This window comes from Simochromis diagramma, unplaced genomic scaffold (assembly GCF_900408965.1).
Source record: "Simochromis diagramma unplaced genomic scaffold, fSimDia1.1 OVJJ01000466.1, whole genome shotgun sequence".
NCBI classification, from domain to species: domain Eukaryota; kingdom Metazoa; phylum Chordata; class Actinopteri; order Cichliformes; family Cichlidae; genus Simochromis; species Simochromis diagramma.
Window position 1 is genome coordinate 2,577,241 of NW_024387287.1, and position 22,310 is coordinate 2,599,550.

The window sequence follows — 22,310 nt, forward strand, 5'->3', positions numbered from 1 at the left end:
AGTGTGGGTTTTTGCAGGGCAGTGTCTGCCACCTTGACTCTCCTGGAAAGGTGCATCACTCACTCACGCTTTTTGTCTGGAGTACCAGGGGCGTTCCAGGGCCAAAACAGCAGTTGTTGTACCTATATCCACAAGGAGTCTGTAGACAGGGCGCGTGGCAAAGTTTTTCGATCGTGTGGTGGAGGGCAAGTGCAAGAGGGCAGGCTACTGAGGGACTAGAGCAGGGCATGATGTGCACGAGGGAGAGAACTGTGACGAGCACCGCTCCTTCCGCTCGAACCCTAGTCGCTCTCCTCTGCTCCCTCGTAGCACTGCTCTTTATTTTGGTTACATGAATTTGCATAAGTTTATTAACATGACATCTTACATAGGCATACATGTGAACAAAGAGTACCTTGTCTGTGTGTGTGTGTGTGTGTGTGTGTGTGTGTGTGTGTGTGTGTGTGTGTGTGTGTAGGGTCAAGATGTGACCCTGTGAACGACTGCCCAAAGCTGGTACCAGGAGTCCAGCGGTCCACCTAAACAAAAGGCACTTATACTTAAGCAGATACAGAGTAGGTGTCCTCCTATACCATAAATCAGTAAGAGAAGATACGACCTCTCTCATGACCTTAAGATGTGTGTGTATGCCAAAGTGCTCTGAGAGGCACACAGAGTCTTTGCAGACTGCTAAGGATCAGACAACCTATCAATATGCAATCGATTATAAAACTCTAAGCATATATGAGTATATATTTCTAAGCATAAATGGCAATCCACAATATAAACCTAACAAGAACTTTGACTCCCCCATTGTTATCGATCGAGCTCACTAAAGCAGAAACTCCGTAGCGCCGGCATCCAATACAGCCTGTATTCCATCCATCCATCTTCATCCGCTTTATCCGAGGCCGGGTCGCGGGGGCAGCAGCCTAAGCAAAGAGGCCCAGACCTCCCTCTCCCCAGCCACCTCCTCCAGCTTATCCGGGGGAATGCCAAGGCGTTCCCAGGCCAGCCGAGAGATATAATCTCTCCAGCGTGTCCTGGGTCTGCCCCGGGGCCGCCTCCCGGTGGGACATGCCTGGAACACCTCACCCAGGAGGCGCCCAGGGGGCATCCTTGTCAGATGCCCGAACCACCTCAGCTGGCTCCTTTCGATGTGGAGCAGCAGCTGCTCTACTCTGAGCCCCTCCCGGATGGCCGAACTTCTCACCCTATCTCTAAGGGAGAGGCCAGCCACCCTTCGGAGGAAGCTCATTTCTGCCGCTTGTATCCGCGATCTCGTTCTTTCGGTCACTACCCACAGCTCGTGGCCATAGGTGAGGGTAGGGACGTAGATCGACCGGTAAATTGAGAGCTTCGCTTTTACACTCAGCTCCCTCTTCACCACGACGGACCGGTGCAGCGTCTGCATTACTGCAGCTGCAGCCCCAATCCGTCTGTCGATCTCCGGCTCCCTTCTCCCATCACTCGCGAACAAGACCCCGAGATACTTGAACTCCTCCACTTGGGGCAGGAACTCATCCCCGACCCGGAGTGGGCACTCCACCCTTTTCCGGCTGAGAACCATGGCCTCAGATTTGGAGGTGCTGATCCTCATTCCCGCTGCTTCACACTCGGCTGCGAACCGTTCGAGTGCGAGCTGGAGGCCCTCACCCGATGAAGCCAACAGAACCACATCATCCGCAAAAATCAGAGATGAGATTCTGAGGCCACCAAAGCGAAAGCCCTCCGCCACTTGGCTGCGCCTAGAAATCCTGTCCATAAAAATTATGAACAGAACCGGAGACAAAGGGCAGCCCTGGCGGAGCCCATCACCCACCGGGAACGAGTCCGACTTATTGCCGGCAATGCGAACCAAGCTCTTGCAACGGTTGTATAGGGATCGAATGGCCCGTAGCAATGGGCCAGACACCCCATACTCCCGCAACACCTCCCACAGGACACCCCAAGGGACACGGTCGAATGCCTTCTCCAAGTCCACAAAACACATGTAGACTGGTTGGGCAAACTCCCATGCACCCTCAAGTATCCTCGAGAGGATAAAGAGCTGGTCCAGTGTTCCGCGACCAGGACGAAAACCGCATTGTTCCTCCTGTATCCGAGGTTCGACTAGCGGACGAACTCTCCTTTCCAGCACCCTGGCATAGACTTTCCCAGGGAGGCTGAGGAGTGTGATCCCCCTGTAGTTGGAACACACCCTCCGGTCCCCCTTCTTAAAGATGGGGACCACCACCCCGGTCTGCCAGTCCACAGGTACTGCCCCTGATCTCCACGCAACATTGCAGAGGCGTGTCAACCAGGACAGCCCTACAACGTCCAGAGCCTTCAGGAACTCGGGGCGGACCTCATCAACACCAGGGGCTCTGCCACCAAGGAGTTGTTTAACTGCCTCAGTGACCTCGCCCCCGGAAATTGGCGGGTCATTCCCCTCATCCCCAGACTCTGCTTCCTCCTCGGAAGACGTGTCAGTGGGATTAAGGAGGTCCTCGAAGTATTCCTTCCACCGCCTGACAATTTTCTCAGTCGACGTCAGCAGCGCTCCGCAAGCACTATACACAGTGCAGGTAGAGCACCACTTTCCCCTCCTGAGACGCCTGACGGTTTGCCAGAATCTCTTCGAGGCAGTCCGAAAGTCTTTTTCCATGGCCTCTCCGAACTCCTCCCACACCCGAGTTTTTGCTTCAGCCACTGCCCGAGCCGCATTCCGCTTGGCCTGTCGATACCTGTCGGCTGCCTCCGGAGTCGCACAGGCTAACCAAGCCCGATAGGACTCCTTCTTCAGCCTGGTGGCTCCCTTCACCTCTGGTGTCCACCATTTGGTTCGGGGATTACCACCACGGCAGGCACCAACCACCTTGCGGCCGCAGCTCAATGCAGCAGCTTCGGCAATGGAGATGCTGAACATGGAGCATTCGGACTCAATGTCCCCAGTCTCCCTCGGAATGCTGTTGAAGCTCTGCCGGAGGTGTGCGTTGAAGATCTTGCGGACTGGGGCCTCTGCTAGACGTTCCCAGCACACCCTCACTACGCGTTTAGGTGCACCAGGTCTGTCCAGCGTCCTCCCCCGCCACCTGATCCAACTCACCACCAGGTGGTGATCAGTTGACAGCCTGTATTGTCCAGCCAAACTGGTGATCACAGCAAACGGTTCCAGGTACACGTTCACCAACGCACAAGAGCCCATTTTTTAGGAAAGGGGAGGAGGGCGGGGAGAGGAGAGAAAAGAAAAGAGAAAAAATTCCATGGGTTGCAAATCTTTATCCATAAGTTAAGTAATGGTTATTGATAAGTATAAAAACCCAGTAAATTTTGTCTCATGGAATTGTAAAGGGCTCAATGGTGCTGTTAAGCAGGGTAACATTCTAGTACAACTTAAAAACTGGGAACAGATATAGGGTATGTTAAGGTTCAAAATATTGAGGAAGGAGAGTACAAACAACCATGGTCCAGAAGATCTTGGTCAAACAATGATTTTAATGAATACACACGTGTGGGAAGAACAACTCTGTACGCAGACAGCAATTGATCTTCGACTTAATCAAAGCATACACAGATTTTTATAGCATCAGGGTTTGATTTAACGACGCCCCTTCGTGCGTCACCAACAAAATATATATAGACGTCAAATCAACCACAATGACTTTTAACACAGTTTAAAAGAAGATCATCATCGCCGGTACTTCCTGTCTACCTTTCTGTTCTTGTCTTAAAGTAAATTGTTCCTCTTTCTTGCCGAGACAACAAGGAACGGTTCCTCGTTTACAGAGACACTCTCGCAGTTACAACCAGACATGACTAACCTCTTTCCTATAAATAAATCTAACTAATGTGTGTGTGTGTTGACCTCACTCAGCCTCTATATCACCTCTCACCTACTAACTGTCTGTGTCTTGTCCTTAAATGCTCTTTCTCAATTCACCTGTTGCACTTCTGACCTTTCACCAGAACAGAGGCTCATCCTTAGGTACAATAACCTGACTGAAACTACATGTACTATGTTGAATAAATGTTTTAATCAAGAACCTCTACTAAGAGCTTAATATAAAAATGACCTGATTCACTGCATCTGGAATACAAGGTTAATATAATACCTGTATGCATAAAACCTTAAGGCCTTCGTAAAGCTATCTGTTACATTGTTAAAGCAATGATCAATTTGAATAACCTAGTAATTCAAATAGCCTCGTCTAACCTGCTCCTCAGAATACTTAGACTCTGGTTTCACTTCTGCTTTCGCTTCTGCAAACTCTCCTGCAAACTCTCTGCAACTTCCTGTCAGCCTGCTGCACTTAGTCTTTCTAAAACACACACACTGTTTAAACCTCTGAATACAATATCAATGCTGCAAATTCTATTATTAATGCAATGGTAATAATGATGATTATTTAACAATAGCAGTAAAATAATTTCCCTGCTCCACAGGTACTTGCAGGAAACTCATTTGAGAAATCACCAGAAGTTGCGGGGCAGATGGATCAAGCAGGTGTTTCACTCTAACTTCACAGCTAAGAATAGAGGTGCAGCCATTATTATCAGAAAAGAGATCTCTTTTACAGCGCCAAAAGTGTTATCGGACCCTCAAGGACGTTATATCATAGTTACAGGGAAACTTTATAATAAGCAGGTTATACTAGCAAATATTTACGCCCCTAATGTTGATGATGCAGGCTTTATATAATCTTTTATATCCTCTTTACCTGATATGGTGGAGATTTTAAATTCATTTTGAATTTAAAACCAAAATGAGGCGTGGCCTGGCCGAGGCCGCAGCAAAGTCTACGACAGCAGATCACTTGTAAACATTGGTGACAAGGTTGCACATTTAATCTTGGATATTTTAAACCCGAGCCGTCCTGGCCGCCAGACATACTACGCGGCACGAATAACGACAAAGGACGGGCCGCTCACCTGAGGCATAGAACAAAGAAGCAGACGGCAGCAGCTTAAACACCTGGTGCCATTTTGATGACCCTCTGGAGTGCCTTTCTGTGTGCTGTGGTGCAGCTGGAGAACCACACACCAATGCAATATGTCAGCACACTTTCAATGGAGCAGCGGTAGATGGTCAGCAGCTCCTTCTTCAGGTCTATTTTTCTGAGGATTCTCAGAAAGTGGAGAAGCTGTTGGGCCTTCTTTAAAACCGCAGAGATGTTAGAGCTCCATTGGAGGTCTGTGTCTATGTGCACACCCAGAAACTTGAAACTGGAGACCCTTTCCACACACTCCCCGTTGATGCTGACAGGCTGCAGCTCAGACTTCCTTCTTCTGAAGTCAACTACCAGTTCTTTTGTTTTGGGGGTATTGAGGTCCAGGTTGTTATCTACACACCAATCTGACAGCTTCTGAACTTCAGCTCTGTACACCGTCTCATCTCCCCTAGAGATGAGCCCCACCACGGTGGTATCATCTGCAAACTTGATGACTGCATTGTCTGGGTGGGTACTAACACAGTCATGTGTGTACAGAGTGTACAGTAGGGGACTCAGTACACAGCCTTGTGGAGAGCCGGTGTTAAGGCTGAGGGCCGGCTGAGGAAAGATGAGGCCCCACTCTAACTCTTTGTACACGGTCTGAGAGGAAGTCTCTGATCCAGCGGCAGGTGGTAGAAGGAAGTCCGATTTCCAGCAGTTTAACTATTAGTCAACAAAGAGCAGCCTGGCATAACGGCGAGAGATGGTGGTGTGGAGCAATGGCATCTTCAGTTGATCTGTTAGCTCTGTATGCGAACTGGAGCGGGTCGAGTGTGGGTGGCAGGCAGGACATGATCTGACGTCGGACCAGTTTCTCGAAGCAATTCATTATAACAGGTGTTAGAGCAACTGGTCGGTAGTCGTTGAGGCTGCTAATGTTGGCAGTGGGACAATTGTGGCTTACTTTAGGCACGGCGGAATGCAGGACTGGGACAGTGAAGTGTTGAAGATTTTAGTGAAGACCCCAGCCAGCTGGTCTGCACACTCTTTTAGGACCCTTGCGGTTACCCCATCTGGTCCGGCGGCCTTCCTGGGGTTCACTGCCCTCAGTGTGCGCCTCACCTCATATTCCTGCACCATGAGGCTTGGGCTGCTGCTGCTGCTGTCCGATGTTTTTGCTGCTGCCGCCTCTGGTCCCTTCACCTCAAAGCGTGCGAAGAAGTGGTTCAGCTCCTCCTTATGCACCGCGTTACCCTCAGTCAGCGTGGTATTGCAAGGTTTGTAGTTGGTTAAGTGCTGAACTCCCTGCCATACCTGTTGTGAGTTGTTGCTGTAGTGGTCTTCGATTCTTTTCTTGTATGCTGCCTTGGCTTCTCTGATGCCTCTTTTCAACTCAGATCTGGCTGCACTGTAATGCATACCATCACCGGATCTAAAAGCGGTGTCACGTTGCCTCAGCAGGACCTGGACCTCTTTAGTCATCCAGGGTTTCTGGTTGGAATACACCCAGAGACGTTTGTCCACAGTGACAGAAGTTAATATATGAGAGCACTGATGTTGTGTGCTCTTCAAGGTCCTGATGTTCGAACACGCTCCAGTCGGTGTTTTCAAAACAGTCCTGCAGCTGATGTGATGCACCTTCTGGCCAGGTTGTCACAGTTTTTGTGACTGGTGGGCTCTTCTCCTAATGGGACTGTATGCAGGGATCAGCAGCACGGACATGTGGTCTGACAAATCTAGATGTGGTAGAGGGGTTGCTCTGTAGCCTTTTTGGATGTTGCTGTAGGCTTTATCCAGTGTGTGTTTCCCCCTCATTGCACATTTAATATGCTGTTCAAATCTGGGGAATACTGACCTTAAATCAACATGGTTGAAGTCCCCAGCTATAATGTGCACTGCGTTTGGATGGGAATTCTGCTGATTGCTTATTGTCTTGTGCAGCTCCTCCATGGCCGAGTTAGCATTAGCATCGGGTTAGTGTCGTGACGATGGACCATGCGGCCTGCTAGCTCAATCCGGTTGTTCAGTCTGACGTCACTAGCCATGTCTGGACCTAAACTCCGCTGCAGGTCCATATATCAAACGATCACTATGGCATTACTGAGAGTTGAAAAACTGTCTAAAGTCTTTCATCTTTAATAAAATGATCAGCGTTCTGCTCTACCAGGTGTAACAATTGAGTTTAACATCCAGGCATCCATGAAAATGGAATTTATGACATTTAACGGAGTTAAAAGTTAGCAGGGAGTTAGCTCGCTAGCTTCTATCTAAATACAATATAGCATGTCCTGACTGCGGGGTTTTGGAAACAAATTAAAACGTACAGCTCTGTTATCACTTCCAACATCAATGAAGACAGAAAACTAAACAGCAGTGACATTTGTAGGGTTACTGAAGTTTGGCTAGCTGGGTATATAATGATGTGCTACGTGACCGCTAGCGACACAGCTATGTTAGCATAATATAAATAAGCTAACTTTTTTCCACTCGATAAAAGTTAACGTGAGGGTTCTTGGTGGTCAGGAACAAATGTAATCGCATGGCAGGATGCTGTAAAAGGCCCAAACTTCAGCCAGGAGAACAACTGAGATAATCCATCCACAATATGAGGTTAGTCATTCATATACTGCTGCATGGGCTGGGCTGTAGTTACATCCTAAGGTTTTAAAAACTGAGCTTAAATAAATGATTAGCGGTAATAAAAGCCGACGGAGGTCAACAGTGATCACTGACTGTTTTAGGAGCTTTTTGAGATTAAATAGAAGAAAATACATAACATTAAACATGTTAACAACACAAAAGCCATATTAAACGCAGACTACTTTAGGCCCGGAAGTAGGATTTGTCACGTCATCACTTAACAATCGGATAGCCGAGTCCGGAATTGATGGCTGCAGCCAAGTCTCTGTGAGTAATATTATATATATAATGCTGCTGTCCCTTACACACTCGTTGAATGCAATTTGTAATCTCAGTTCGTCGATTTTGTTGGTAATGGACCTGATGTTGGAGAGGAAAATCCTCGGAAGCGGTAGCTTAAATGGCTGTTTCTTTAGCCGTGCTAGTGGGCCCGCCCTGCAACCGCGTTTTGGCCTCCTTTGTTTACGTTTCCTCTTTGTCTTGCTGCTGGGAAGAACCAACCATGGAGACCCTGGAGCTCTTATTATGTCCTCCGGAATGCTGTGAAAGTGGTGGTAGTCCGACGTAATGCTCCTTGCACAGCGTAATCCCAAACTCAGAAGGTCCTGACGACTGTAGATGGACTCTACTCAATGTATAATAATAAAAAATACACCCATCCACACAGATACACGTAGAAGAAGTAAAAAACAAAACACCGAACATGAGGAGCAGTGAGCCGCTGCGTCTGTGTGCGCCGCCATCTTCTCCTCCTCCATCCCAGACACCAAAGATCTGCTCCAGTTTGCCTACTGACCCAACAGATCCACAGAGGACACCATCGCTCACGTCCGGCACACCACCCTCAGCCACGTGGACACGAAACAGGGTAACTATGTGAGAATGCTGTTTGTTGATTACATTTCAGCATTTAACACAATAGTGCCCAGCAGACTGTTCACAAAGCTGATGGATCTAGGACTCAACACCCGTCTGTGTGCATGGGTGTTGGACTTCCTCACTGGCAGATCTCAGGAGGTGAGGGTGGGTAGATACGCCTCTAACAGCACCACAGGGATGTCCTCTCGCCACTGCTCTACTCCCTCTACACTTCAGACTGCTGACAACACAGTGGTGTTGGGTGCCATCTCCAACAATGATGAGACGGCCTACATGGATGAAGTAAATAGTAAATGGCCTGTATTTGTATCGCGCTTTACATAGGACTCCAAAGTGCTTTACACGTTCAGTCATCCACCCATCCACACACACATTCACACACTAGTGATGGCATGCCAGATTTTTCTAGTGAAGAATCTGGCATCATGGTGCCATGATAACCATCTCCAACTAAACGCTGGCAAGACCAAGGAGCTGGTGGTGGACTTCAGAAGGAGTCAGCACAGAGACTAGAAGCCCATTATCATCAATGGCGCTCCAGTGGAGAGGGTGCAGTCCTTCAAGTATCCGTCAGTGTCCACATCTCCTCAGACCTGACATGGTCTTCCCACATTCAGGTGCAGACCAAAAAGGCTAGGCAGCGCCTGTACCACCTACGACAACTGAGGAAGTTCAGGGTATCTCCAGAGATCCTCAGGACTTTCTATACAGGTGCTGTGGAGAGCATCCTCACACAGAACATCACGTCCTGGTTTGGGAGCAGCTGTGTTAAGGACCAAAAAGCTCTTCAGAGGGTGATCCGTACAGCAGAACGTTGCTACAGGATTGCTCTCCCCCCGCTTCAGGACACCTTACACCAGGAGATGCCAGACTAGAGCAGCGCAGATACTGAAGGACCCGTCCCATCCTGGCAACAAACTGTTCGAACTTCTGCAATCCGGTAGAAGGTTCCGCATCATCCAGGCAAGGACAGAGAGACTCAAGAGGAACTTCTATCCCCAAGCCATCCGGGCCCTAAACCCCCCCCCCCCATCCCCTACACACAAACACACACACGCCCTCTCACATCATCCATAAGTGACTGAGACAGGACTCTATTCTAGACACTCTAAACCCACCAGCACAATGTGCATTTCAAACTCCTTTAATTTTAAATATGTTCATATTGTCTATTATGTAAAATGTTCAGATCGTCTATTCTTATTTAATTCGCTTAATGTACAGAATTCCCCTGCTTGCTGCATACAATGCTACTTCACCTAATGTATATAATATATAATGCTGTTCCTCCCCCCTCCCCTTTTTTTTTTTTGCACAAGTCGAGGAGCGTGTCAGGTTAGATTTCACTGTGTGTTATATTTGTATAACTATGCAAGACTAAAAGAACTTGAACTTGAGCAAAGATTGGCATCTAGGTCAAAATCAAAATCTGCGAAAGTCATTCAGGAGTTTATGAAGACATATAAAGTGATGGATCCATTTAGAGCTTTTTCCCCTAACTCTAAGGAATTTTTATACTTCTCTTCTGTTCATCACACTTGTTCTAGAATAGACTTTTTCTTAATAGATAATAGATTTCTTGCACAGACCCAAAGTTGGGACTATAAGGCAAAAGTTTTATCTGACCATAGTCCAGTATTGCTACAATTAGCAATAGGAGATAGAGCTAATATACCAAAATAGCGATTTAATAATGTTTTGCTGTCAGATAATATTTTGGTAAATGAAATAAAGGATCAAATCAAACTATTTATTTCAATAAATGATATACCTGAAATTACGAGATCCACACCATGGGACACATTAAAAGCCTACTTGAGAGGTCAAATCATCTCACTGAGTTGTCATAGACACTAGCAATGAAAAGAAAGAGAGTCAAACATAACAATGGAACTTTTAGAAATAGATCAAGAATATGCCATCTCCAAACTTTATAAAAAAGGTCTCACTGCAGACAGAACTTAAATTGCTTTAGACAAACGACACAACAAGATTACACTTTACCCTACCGCCTACTGGTGTTGGTCAGAGGGGCCGATGGCGCGATATGGCAACCTCGCTTCTGTCAGTCTGCCCCAGGGCAGCTGTGGCTACAAGTGTACAAGTGTTGCCTCCACCAGTGTGTGAATGTGAGAGTGAATGAATAGTGGAATTGTAAAGCGCTTTGGGTGCCTTGAAAAGCGCTATATAAATGCAATCCATTATTACTTACACAATTTTGTCATAAGCACTATGAACACGGAGAAAAAACAGGTAGTTTACTAGCAAGGAAAATTAAAGAAGTTACAGTATCCAGATTGATCACAGAAATAAGAACTAGTACAGGGCAAATAACAACTGATCCAAAGATAATTAATGATATATTCCGAGAATATTACGCAGCACTTTACTCCTCAGACTCACAAAAAGATCCAGACATAATTGAAAGTTTTTTCGATTCAATCCAAGTTCCATCTATCAATATAGAAGGCAACCTTTCTGATGAGGAGTGCCATTTAAAGTTTCCTCAGAAGTCAGTGTGCCATATGATTGCATTAGCAATAAATTTAATAACGCTCTATATTAACGGTTACACACTATATAGAACCACTTTATAGAATTATATTTGTTCGCAGATGTTGGCAGCTATCAACAAATAATTATCAGCTATTTTGAAACAAAAAAAAAGACACTTTTTATCCAAAACAAGAACTCCATAACAGCAAATGAACTGTACAACAGAAAATGCAAATGCTATTTATGGTGTCCTCACAACAATGATAAGAAAAATAAACTGGGCCAATATGGCATGTTTGTTAATACACTCTGATCTCTGGTCTCCCACTCAGAGACATAGGTCTCCAAGTGTCCAGCATTCAGATGGCTACCTGAGGACATTCATGTGAGAGAAAATCTGCTCACACAGATATGTAGAGCCAAATACTGTCAATAAGGCCTCTGCAATGTTCTGAGGACAGTCAAACTTGTCAGGTAGTGATGTCCAGCAGTTGAAAATGCACGCTCTATGAACACGCACAGCTATGGATTCCAGCTGCTTCGATGTTATATGTATGATTTCTATACATTTTACGCCAGATAAAAACTTTGGTTGTAAGATTCAGATAATTATTTAATAAAAGCGAGACATTTTAAATGAGAATAAGAAAGTATTTCTTTGTGTCCCCTACCTGGCCCCCTGGCAAAACTTTGCTAGACCCGCCCCTGCATAGTTACCAGCTGTCAGCTACATAAAAAAAAGGATCCTGGTGTTATTTGTCTCTCAAAAACAGTTCTTAACTTCCATTCAACTCATTCACTTAAAAGGTAAACCTGTTTCTCCATCACCTGTTCAGCTCTGATGATTCAGTAAGGACATCTACTCGTTCCATCTTCATGTTTCCCTCTCACCAGATATACAAACCGATATCATGACCAGCAGCTTTTACAGCTGTAGCTCCAGCAAACATCAGCTAATACTAGAAAGTAATATTAAATACATTCTAACAACAGCTAATCAAGATTAAATGAGCTGCTGTTGTTTAGCGCGACATCCGCCGGTTTCCTCTTTCTGGCGCAAAGTGGGAGATAAACAAACAAGAGAGAAAAGCTGATCAGCTGATCATTGATCCGTTTCATGATTGAAGAAGAAACAGGAGAGGGAGGGGGAGAGAATGAGAGAAGAAGAGGCAGCTGTGCAGCAACGACAGAATAACTCCAGCTTTGTGTCTTTTTCCATTCTAGCTGAAGTACGGGACAAACTGTCCCTTTTCACCTCAACACGAAACGCATAATATTTTCTCTCAATGCGTAATATTTTCTCTCAATGCAGGACGATTCCATCTTTTTACGGGATGGTTGGCAACTCTACTAACTAACCTTGTGAATTAAATAAAGTTCAACATCAGTAACATCAATGCACCCACCCAGCTGTATAGAAACTCCGTCATTCTAGCTAGTACGCAGTACGAGTTATTGTAACTGACTGTAAAAAGTCAGCACAACGAAAATAAACTACACCTAAACTTGGTTTATATCTGACCCAGATAGACTGCAGGTCATAACTTCTTACCTGAAGTTCAGTTCACCTGACACTCGGACTGGCGGCTGCCTTGGGGCTCTCCTCCTGCCTCTCTCATCCACCTGCTGGCCTCCACCCCTTGCTAATTTTACTGAATCTGAGGAAGCACCACCATAGCCACCATAGTGGCTGTAGCTCAGGAGGTAGAGCAGGTCACCTACTGATCGGAAGGTTGGTGGTTTGATCCTTGGCTCCTCCAGTCTGCATGTCAAGTATCCTTGGGCAAGATACTAACCCCAAGTTGCTCTCCGATGCGTCCCTCGGAGAATGTAGTTAGAAAGCACTAAGTATAGATGAAGTGCTTGTGAGAATGGGTGTGATTGGGTGAATGTGGCATGTTGTATAGAGCGCTTTGAGTACTCCGAGAGAGTAGAAAAGCGCTATATAAGAATCAGTCCATTTACCAAACAACTGAGTTATTTTTACACACTGACCAGCATCTGGCCAATCCACCGCCTTTCATTGTTTATACCGTTACAAAGAAGGAAAAAAAAAGTCACCGGGCCACCCAACAAAGGCCCAGTATGTCGGATGGCCAGTCCAGCTATGGTCGTGCCATCAGTTAACCCTCCGCGTGCCAACTGTGGCACGCGTGCCTAGGGTTGCCGACCCCTGGTATAGACCAATAAGTCTATTGAATGTAGATAACAAAATATTGGCAAAAAGTTTGGCTATGTGATTGGAGATAGTTCTCCCAACAGTTGTGTCGCAGGACCAAACGGGATTTGTTAAAAATAGACAGTTATTTTTTAATATTAGAAGGCTGTTTAATGTTATATACACACATAATACTTACGATCAATCTGAAATACTACTCTCACTAGATGCGGAGAAGGCCTTTGACAGGGTCGAGTGGGATTTCCTCTGTCAAAGTTTGGCATAGGCCTTAATTATATCTCACTTGTTAAGCTGCTTTATACAAAGCCCCGGTTAACACAAATAATATAATTTCTAGTCCTTTCCTCCCTCCATCGCTCTACGAGACAAGGGTGCCTTCTGTCCCCATTGCTTATTTGCACTTGTTATAAAACCTCTTGCCATTCAATTATGCTTCCTATATAAAGGAATAAGGAGATTTGGTGTAGAACATAAGGTGTCTCTCTCTATGCAGACAATTTGTTGCTATATATCACGGAACCTACTAAATCATTGCCAAAAATTATGACAATTTTAGCAGAATTTGGAAAAATCTCTGGATACAAAATCAACCTAACAAAAAGCATATTGTTTCCTAATTGTTCTTCAGAAAAGTTAGATAGCACTACACTGACTTTGTTTCCTTTTACTACCTCAAATACTTATATCTTGGAGTAACGATAACCCGTGAATTCTCTGGCCTCTTCAAACATAATTTCATTCATTTGTACCATCAAACTGAGGAGAACTTTGAGAGACTGTCTAAATTGCCCATCTCGCTTGCTGGCCGAATAAATGTCATTAGGATCGACACTTTACCCAAAGTTTTATTTCTGTTTCAATGCATCCCAATATTGATCACAAAAACATTTTTTAAGAAATTAGACCAATTAATTTCTCAGTTTACCTGGAACAGGAAGATGCACAGAATAAAAAAGACATTTCTCCAAAGACCCAATATTGTAGGAGGTATGGGGTTGCCCTGCTTTCAGCTCTATCATTGGGCCTGTAACATACATTGTTTTTTGGGTGGGAGAACATGGACCTGATTGGGAACGGATGGAAAGTATGACTTTTTTCCCTAATACTCTTAAATCGTTGGTTCATTCAAATTCAGATCTGGGTAAGCATAAATGTAAAAATTTCCAAGATCTACAATCAATTTTCACAAATCGAAAACACAACTACATTGGAACATTTGAGGAATGCTTGGAGCGAGGAACTGGGTATTGATATCACTGAAGATCAATGGACTAAAGCACAAGAGCTGGTTCACTGCTGCAGACACAGACTATTACAATTTAAGGTCCTGCATAGGGTCCACTTGTCCAAACTGAAGATCTCAAGGATGTTCCAAGGGGCGGACTGAAGCTGTGATCGATGTGGCCGGAATTCTGCCTCATTGTCACATATGTTTTGGACATGCCCCAACATCGCCACCTACTGGTCCAGAATATTTAAAACATTGTCTGATATTTCTAAAAAACAGCTCTCCCGGACCCAGTAATGGCACTTTTTGGTGTAACTACAGTTATAGACTTAAATAACAAACAAATTCATGTTTTGAGGTTCATAACATTGCTTGCATTGTTATGAATCACGGTTCGGTTTGGTTCAATACTTTGGTGTCACGGTTCGATATTTTTTCGATACAAAAAAATGTTCATGCCTTTTTAATTTGTCATTTATTAAAAATATAAATATATATATTTAACTCCAAAGTACAGTTTCTGATTGAGAAATCACTCATCTTTGGAAAAGAGAGTTTATTACAGAGAAATGGCTCTTTCCAAAATAAAAGCTCTACTATACCCTTCTTCTGGGCTATATTCTCAGCAGCATATTAAACATATCAGGTCCCCATGAGGAGAATCATGTGCTAACGGCTGTCTAAATGACTCAGGTAAAGTTTGTAGCATGCGTGCTTGTTGTTTTTGTCTGCTTCCACTTGTCTTTGCACTAGGATGATGTCGGCGTAAATGTGCAGTCCTATTCATTGTGTTCCCACTAGTGTTGTCAGCGTTAATCCTGTTAAAATGACATTAACGCCATAACGCTGCAAATCTCCGTTAACGAGTTACCGTCCCGTGTGTGGGGCTGGACGGCGTCAACACATTAACGAGCTAACTGCGCTAACGCACTAGTTCCCACCAATGTAATTGAGCATTGCGTGGCACATCCGACATACTGTTTTACTTTTGTCCATGCGCTTACCATCAGGGTCATACTTCACATGAAAACCAAAATAGTTCCAAACACCAGATCTGAATGAGGGTGGGGGAGGTTGAATTTCGGCTAGCGTTGAGGCAGTTGCCATGTTGCAACGAGCTTAACTTCTGTCTCGCTAGCTTGCGCTGCGCTCAGTGGATCTGCGCTCGACAGTGCAGCCTAGGCGGAGTAGTCGAACGCATATCCACTGAGCTGTCAACACAGACAGCATCGTCAGAAGAAAAGTTGATAAAATAAATTAAAAATTTTGTATTGTTCGATACATATGCGTACCGAACCGAAAGCACTGTATCGAACGGTTCAATACCGATACGAGTATTGTTGCACCCCTACTATGTCACGGTCCTGGGTCGTTGACCCAGCGTTTTCTGTTTAGTATGATGATTGTCTTCTGTTCTAGTTTATTCTGTTTTTGGTATTCTGTGTCCTCCCTGTGCCCTGTTTGTGTCCCTGAGTTCGTGTTGTGGATTTCATGTTTTACTTTGAAGGTCTGTGTCTGTTGTCACTGTGTTCGGCTTGTATCCTCCGGTTGTCTTGTGTATTAGGATCAGCTGTGCTTCCCACCTGTGTGTCATTACCTGGTCTCCTTGTGTGTGTGTATATATAGTGGGTGTCGGTCTGCGTTCCTTGTCGGCTCGTCTGCGTTTCATGGTGTTCTGTTCCTTAGTCTGCGTCTCTCTGCCCCTAACCCCGTTTCGTATGATCTCAGTCATTGCCTGTATTTTGGGTCCTTTTCCTCCAACACCACGCAGCTCGCCCCGGCAGCTGTGACAATAGATTAATAAGTAATCTGGGAGAGATGGCCTCCTCCTATATCTCCCATATCTGCTCTAAACTTGTACATATATTGTACTGTTCTGTTCTGTTCTGTTCTGTGATTGTTTATGTAATGATACTTATGTTTTATGTATGTTTGATGTTAATAAGAAAACCAATAAAAAAGATTTTGGATAAAAAACAACAACAAATGAACGTTACTAAGGGTGGCTGTAGCTCAGGTGGCAGAACGGATCAGCCACTAACCAGAAAGTCGTAGGTTCGATCCCAGGCTGCTCCAGTCTGCATGCCAAATATCCTTGGGCAAGATACTAATCCAATGTTGCTCTCCGATGCATCCATTGGAGTGTGAATGTGTACTAGATACTTAGCACTTAAGTCTGCGAAGGTTCTCGGTCATCGTAGTCAAAGGAGCTTGCAAAGAAAAGCGTCTGGATTTCTTTAAGTTACTTGAAGACGTTTCACCTCTCATCCGAGAAGCTTCTTCAGTTCTAAGGTCAAATGGTGGGGAGTCCCAGATTTAAACCTAGTGGGAGTATCCCCCCACAGAGGGACAAATGGACCCCCTGATGATCCTCTAATCGCCTGAGCCAAGGTGTGAAACTGGGTGTGGGTCCCAATCAGCCAGAGTTTCAGGTGAGCTCATTATGAAACCATGTGAATTCCTGAGGTCAGATTGTGTCAGGATGTGAGTGGGCGTTAAGGCGTCTGGGGAGGGAACTCAAAATTAGGACCCTACAACACCGGGCAGAACATGTTCCCTCTAAGCCTGAAGGAAAAAAGAAGGAACACACACATGTAAAGGAAACACTCAAAACGTGCGGCTATCCTAAATGGGCGTTCTTAAAGTCAGCAAAGAGGCACAGAAAAGAAGATCAGAGTAGGGATGGGTACCGGTATCCGGTGCCATGATGGCACCGGTTCTGACATAAACGGTAGTAACCAGACCGAAAAGCAACGCACATTTCGGTGCTTTATTTCGGTGCTTTTTTTTCCTCAGATGTCACATACTTTGAATTCTAGCCAATCATTTTACGTTTCCGAGGATAGTAGGTGGGTCCAGGTACGTACGTTCTTTTAGAGCAGAGCTACAGATTAAAAATGCCCAAGGCGAAGCGGTCAAAACTCTGGCTGTACTTCACAGCAAAATATGCAAACTCATCAGCCTGCAACAAGTGTTTTAAGGTGATACTGTGCAAAGGAGGTAACACCTAGAATCTGATGAAACACCTGGCGACACATAGCTTTTTTTTTTTTGTAAAGCCAAAAAATGCGCCGTATTTGATAGCTTGCTGCAAGACCTCACACCGAGCACATCTACTGCGGGTGTGGTGCCTGTTATCGGACCCGGAGTTAGCAACATCCCCCAAAAACCCGAAGAGTAGAGTCCTAGCCCCTAGCCCTGCCAGTGTAGCAGAAATGATGATGGATGATGATGGCAGCAGCAGCCGTTCTTCTCTGCGTGAGTAGCTTAATGTTGTTCGTGTGTAATTTACGGTGAGTAGGCTAACCACGGTATTAAATTAATGCATGTAAGGTGACCTAGCAAACACCGTCATAGTTACAGTGGGGCAAAAAAGTATTTAGTCAGCCACCGATTGTGCAAGTTCCCCCACCTAAAATGATGACAGAGGTCAGTAATTTGCACCAGAGGTACACTTCAACTGTGAGAGACAGAATGTGAAAAAAAAATCCATGAATCCACATGGTAGGATTTGTAAAGAATTTATTCGTAAATTAGGGTAGAAAATAAGTATTTGGTCAATAACAAAAATACAACTCAATACTTTGTAACATAACCTTTGTTGGCAATAACAGAGGTCAAACGTTTACTGTAGGTCTTTACCAGGTTTGCACATACAGTAGCTGGTATTTTGGCCCATTCCTCCATGCAGATCTTCTCGAGAGCAGTGATGTTTTGGGGCTGTCGCCGAGCAACACAGACTTTCAACTCCCGCCACAGATTTTCTATGGGGTTGAGGTCTGGAGACTGGCTAGGCTACTCCAGGACTTTCAAATGCTTCTTACGGAGCCACTCCTTTGTTGCCCGGGCGGTGTGTTTTGGATCATTGTCATGTTGGAAGACCCAGCCTCGTTTCATCTTCAAAGTTCTCACTGATGGAAGGAGGTTTTGGCTCAAAATCTCACGATACATGGCCCCATTCATTCTGTCCTTAACACGGATCAGTCGTCCTGTCCCCTTGGCAGAAAAACAGCCCCATAGCATGATGTTTCCACCCCCATGCTTCACAGTAGGTATGGTGTTCTTGGGATGCAACTCAGTATTCGTCTTCCTCCAAACACGACGAGTTGAGTTTATACCAAAAAGTTCTACTTTGGTTTCATCTGACCACATGACATTCTCCCAATCCTCTGCTGTATCATCCATGTGCTCTCTGGAAAACTTCAGACGGGCCTGGACATGCACTGGCTTCAGCAGCGGAACACGTCTGGCACTGCGGGATTTGATTCCCTGCCGTTGTAGTGTGTTACTGATGGTGACCTTTGTTACTTTGGTCCCAGCTCTCTGCAGGTCATTCACCAGGTCCCCCCGTGTGGTTCTGGGATCTTTGCTCACCGTTCTCATGATCATTTTGACCCCACGGGATGAGATCTTGCGTGGAGCCCCAGATCGAGGGAGATTATCAGTGGTCTTGTATGTCTTCCATTTTCTGATGATTGCTCCCACAGTTGATTTTTTCACACCAAGCTGCTTGCCTATTGTAGATTCACTCTTCCCAGTCTGGTGCAGATCTACAATACTTTTCCTGGTGTCCTTCGAAAGCTCTTTGGTCTTGGCCATGGCGGAGTTTGGAGTCTGACTGTTTGAGGCTGTGGACAGGTGTCTTTTATACAGATGATGAGTTCAAACAGGTGCCATTCATACAGGTAACGAGTGGGGGACAGAAAAGCTTCTTACAGAAGACGTTACAGGTCTGTGAGAGCCAGAGATTTTCCTTGTTTGAGGTGACCAAATACTTATTTTCCACCCTGATTTACGAATAAATTCTTTACAAATCCTACCATGTGAATTCATGGATTTTTTTTTCACATTCTGTCTCTCACAGTTGAAGTGTACCTCTGGTGCAAATTACTGACCTCTGTCATCATTTTAGGTGGGGGAACTTGCACAATCGGTGGCTGACTAAATACTTTTTTGCCCCACTGTACATGCAGCTGTCTTCTTGTTTGATGGCAGATACTCCCTTCACCTTGGCCAAAAAGGCTAAAATGACCAAAGAAAAAGTGGAAAACAGTTAAACATGAGAGGTTTTTGGACAAAGTTTGTGTTTTTTCCATTGTTTAAGCACTGCTTCCAGCCAAGAGTGATACCACATATGCCCTATAGCTGCAGAAAAGGCTAACATTGTTATTTTTTTACAAAAAAAACAGCTGAACGTGAGAGGTTTTTCGACCAATTTTGTGTTCTCCATTCTTTAAGCACCGGTTTGAGCACCGTTTAAGCACCGGCACCGTTTCAAAAGTACCGGTTTGGCACCGGTATCGGATAAAACCTAAACGATACCCATCCCTACCAGCGAGGGAGGACAAGAAAGACAGACGCAACAACATTGTCATCCCCTATGTAGCCGGTGTATCAGAAAAACTCAGGAGAGTTTTCTCCAAGCATTTCAGACCCAGCAACACGCTCAGACAAAAACTGGTTCACCCGAAAGACAAAACTCCAAAACACAGACTTAACAATGTGGTGTATGCTGCACAGTGCAGCGAGGAATGCCCAGACCTCTACATTGGAGAGACCAAACAGCCACTTCACAAGCGCATGGCACAACACAGAAGAGCCACCTCCACAGGACAAGACTCAGCAGTCCATCTGCATCTTAACACTCTTTCAAGGATGCCAGTGTTCACATTTTTGACAGAGAGGACAGATGGTTTGGAAGAGGAGTGAAAGAAGCCATCTATGTCCACTGTGAGCGACCATCTTTGAACAGAGGCGGTGGTTTACGACTCCAACTGTCTGCCATCTATAATCCAGTTTTGAGTTCCCTCCCCAGACACCTTAACGCCCACTCACATCCTGGGCCAGGTTTCACAATGAGCTCACCCGAAACTCTGGCTGATTGGGACCCACACCCAGTTTCACACCTTGGCTCAGGCGATTAGAGGATCATCAGGGGGTCCTTTTGTCCCTATGTGGGGGGATACTCCCACTAGGTTTAAATCTGGGACTCCCCACCATTTGACCTTAGAACTGAAGAAGCTTCTCGGATGAGAGGTGAAACGTCTTCAAGTAACTTAAAGAAATCCAGACGCTTTTCTTTGCAAGCTCCCTTGACCTTAGCACTTAAGCTTAGAAGTGCTTGTGTGAATGGGTGTGATTGGGTGAATGAATTAGCTGTATAAAGCGCTTTGAGTGCTCGGACAGAGTAGAAAAAGAGTAGAAAAGTAGAAAAGCGCTATATCAGAACCAGTCCATTTACCATTTATTACAGCAAGTGAAAAACCTCAATACACACTAGTTCAGTGGCTAAGTGAAGGCAGTGATTATGACGTGGGGATATCTACACAAGTACACTTGGACTGATTAAAACAGTATATACAAAGGGTGGGGCTGATACACACACTGACAGCTGGAACTACTATGACTGGCACCTGGCGAAGAAGTAGGCAATGAAGGGCTTATGAAGTGAACTAGGAGTAGACTGTAACTATGAACAGACGCTGTAAACAGGAAGCCAAATCGCTGCCTTGGTTATGGCCTTTTTTTCTCCCCTCTCTGGATGAGCAGTTTAAGGGTAAGGACTAGCAAAGGTGGCCCCCATCATTTATGGGAGGCGGGTGTCTGGAAAGGCGTAAGTCAGCATACACCCGTAGCCGGGTTTCGATGGCACTGGGATGGCAAGGGGAGAGCGACAGGCTGCCACGGCAGCCTCCTCTTCCAGCCTACCTCCCTACCGGCCTTCCCTCCCACTCAGATTGACTGGCAAACGTGGCCTGCCATCGGAGGGCCGTCCCCAGTGCACTGGTGCCGGTGCCTTCGGCAGTCCATTCCAACGGTCCGCAGGCTTGCCTCTAGCGCCGGTCAGGGGGTCCAGCACAACGGTTGGAGGGGGTGGTGATCCCCTCTGGGGCACCCCGGCCGCTTTGTTTACTCTAGATCACAGGTGTCGAACTCCGGGCCTCGAAGGCCAGTGTCCTGCAGGTTTTAGATGTGTCCTTGATCCAACACAGCTGATTTAAATGGCTAAATTACTTCCAGTTCTCCAGAGGCCTGGTAATGTACTAATCATTTGATTCAGGTGTGTTAACCCAGGGTGAGATCTAAAACCTGCAGGACACCGGCCCTCGAGGCCTGGAGTTCGACACATCCTGCTCTAGATAACCTGGAGCAAATTGCTGGCCCTCCACTCATTTGAATTAGAGTGTTCAAATGAGACATTCATTTGAATGTCTGCCCTAGCAAGTGGTACTTTATGTGCCTTTAATGGTGACCACGGGTAACGGGGAATCAGGGTTCAATTCCGAAGAGGGAGCCTGAAAAACAGCTACCACATCCAAGGAAGGCAGCAGAGTGCAAATTACCCACTCCCGACTTGGGGATGTAGTGACGAAAAATAACAATACAGGACTATTTCAAGGCCTGTAATTGGAATGAGTACACTTTAAATCCTTTAACAAGGATCCACTGGAGGGCAATCTGGTGCCAGTAGCCGCGGTAATTGCAGCTCTAATGGTGTATCTTAAAGTTGCTGCAGTTAAAAAGCTCGTAGTTGGATCTTGGGAATGAGCTGACGGTCTGCCACATCTGTCCCAGCCCCTGCCACCTCGGTGCTCTTGGTTGAGTGTCCCGTGGGGTCCAAATCGCTTACTCTGGAAAATTTAGTGTTCAAAGCAGGCCCGTTCAGCTGAGTACCTCCGCTAGGAATAATGGAATAGGACACTATTCTATTTCTATTCTGTGGGTTTTCTCTCTGATCTGGGGTCATGATTAATGTAGCGCTGAATTAGCTCCATGGCTAACTTTAGCATTAGCGTGCAATGGCACTTAAACTGCTATTATTGTTATCACTGTGAGCTCTCTTGGCAACTAGAAGGCTCTACACTGTACCATCATATATTCTCTGTTCAGACAGCAGTGGACAACTTTAACTGTGGTGTTGATATTGTTCACATACACCAGCAGACCTCCTCTGTGCTTCTTACTCTTTGTTCCTGTCCTCTCTGAGCGTAGCGTG

General features: G+C 45.6%; 1 protein-coding gene and 1 long non-coding RNA gene across 2 annotated transcripts in view; one reads left to right on the forward strand and one right to left on the reverse strand.

Moving 5' to 3' along the window:
* LOC120716250 (voltage-gated potassium channel subunit beta-2-like) overlaps positions 1-22,310 on the forward strand; it is a 42,309-nt gene that overhangs the window by 15,294 nt on the left and 4,705 nt on the right. The gene's annotated exons all lie outside the window — the stretch shown is intronic.
* LOC120716251 lies at positions 2,414-20,466 on the reverse strand. The gene is made up of 3 exons (XR_005691851.1): positions 20,412-20,466; positions 16,307-16,476; positions 2,414-2,424 (listed from the first exon to the last, which is right to left on the reverse strand). It is a non-coding gene; the product is annotated as an uncharacterized LOC120716251 (long non-coding RNA).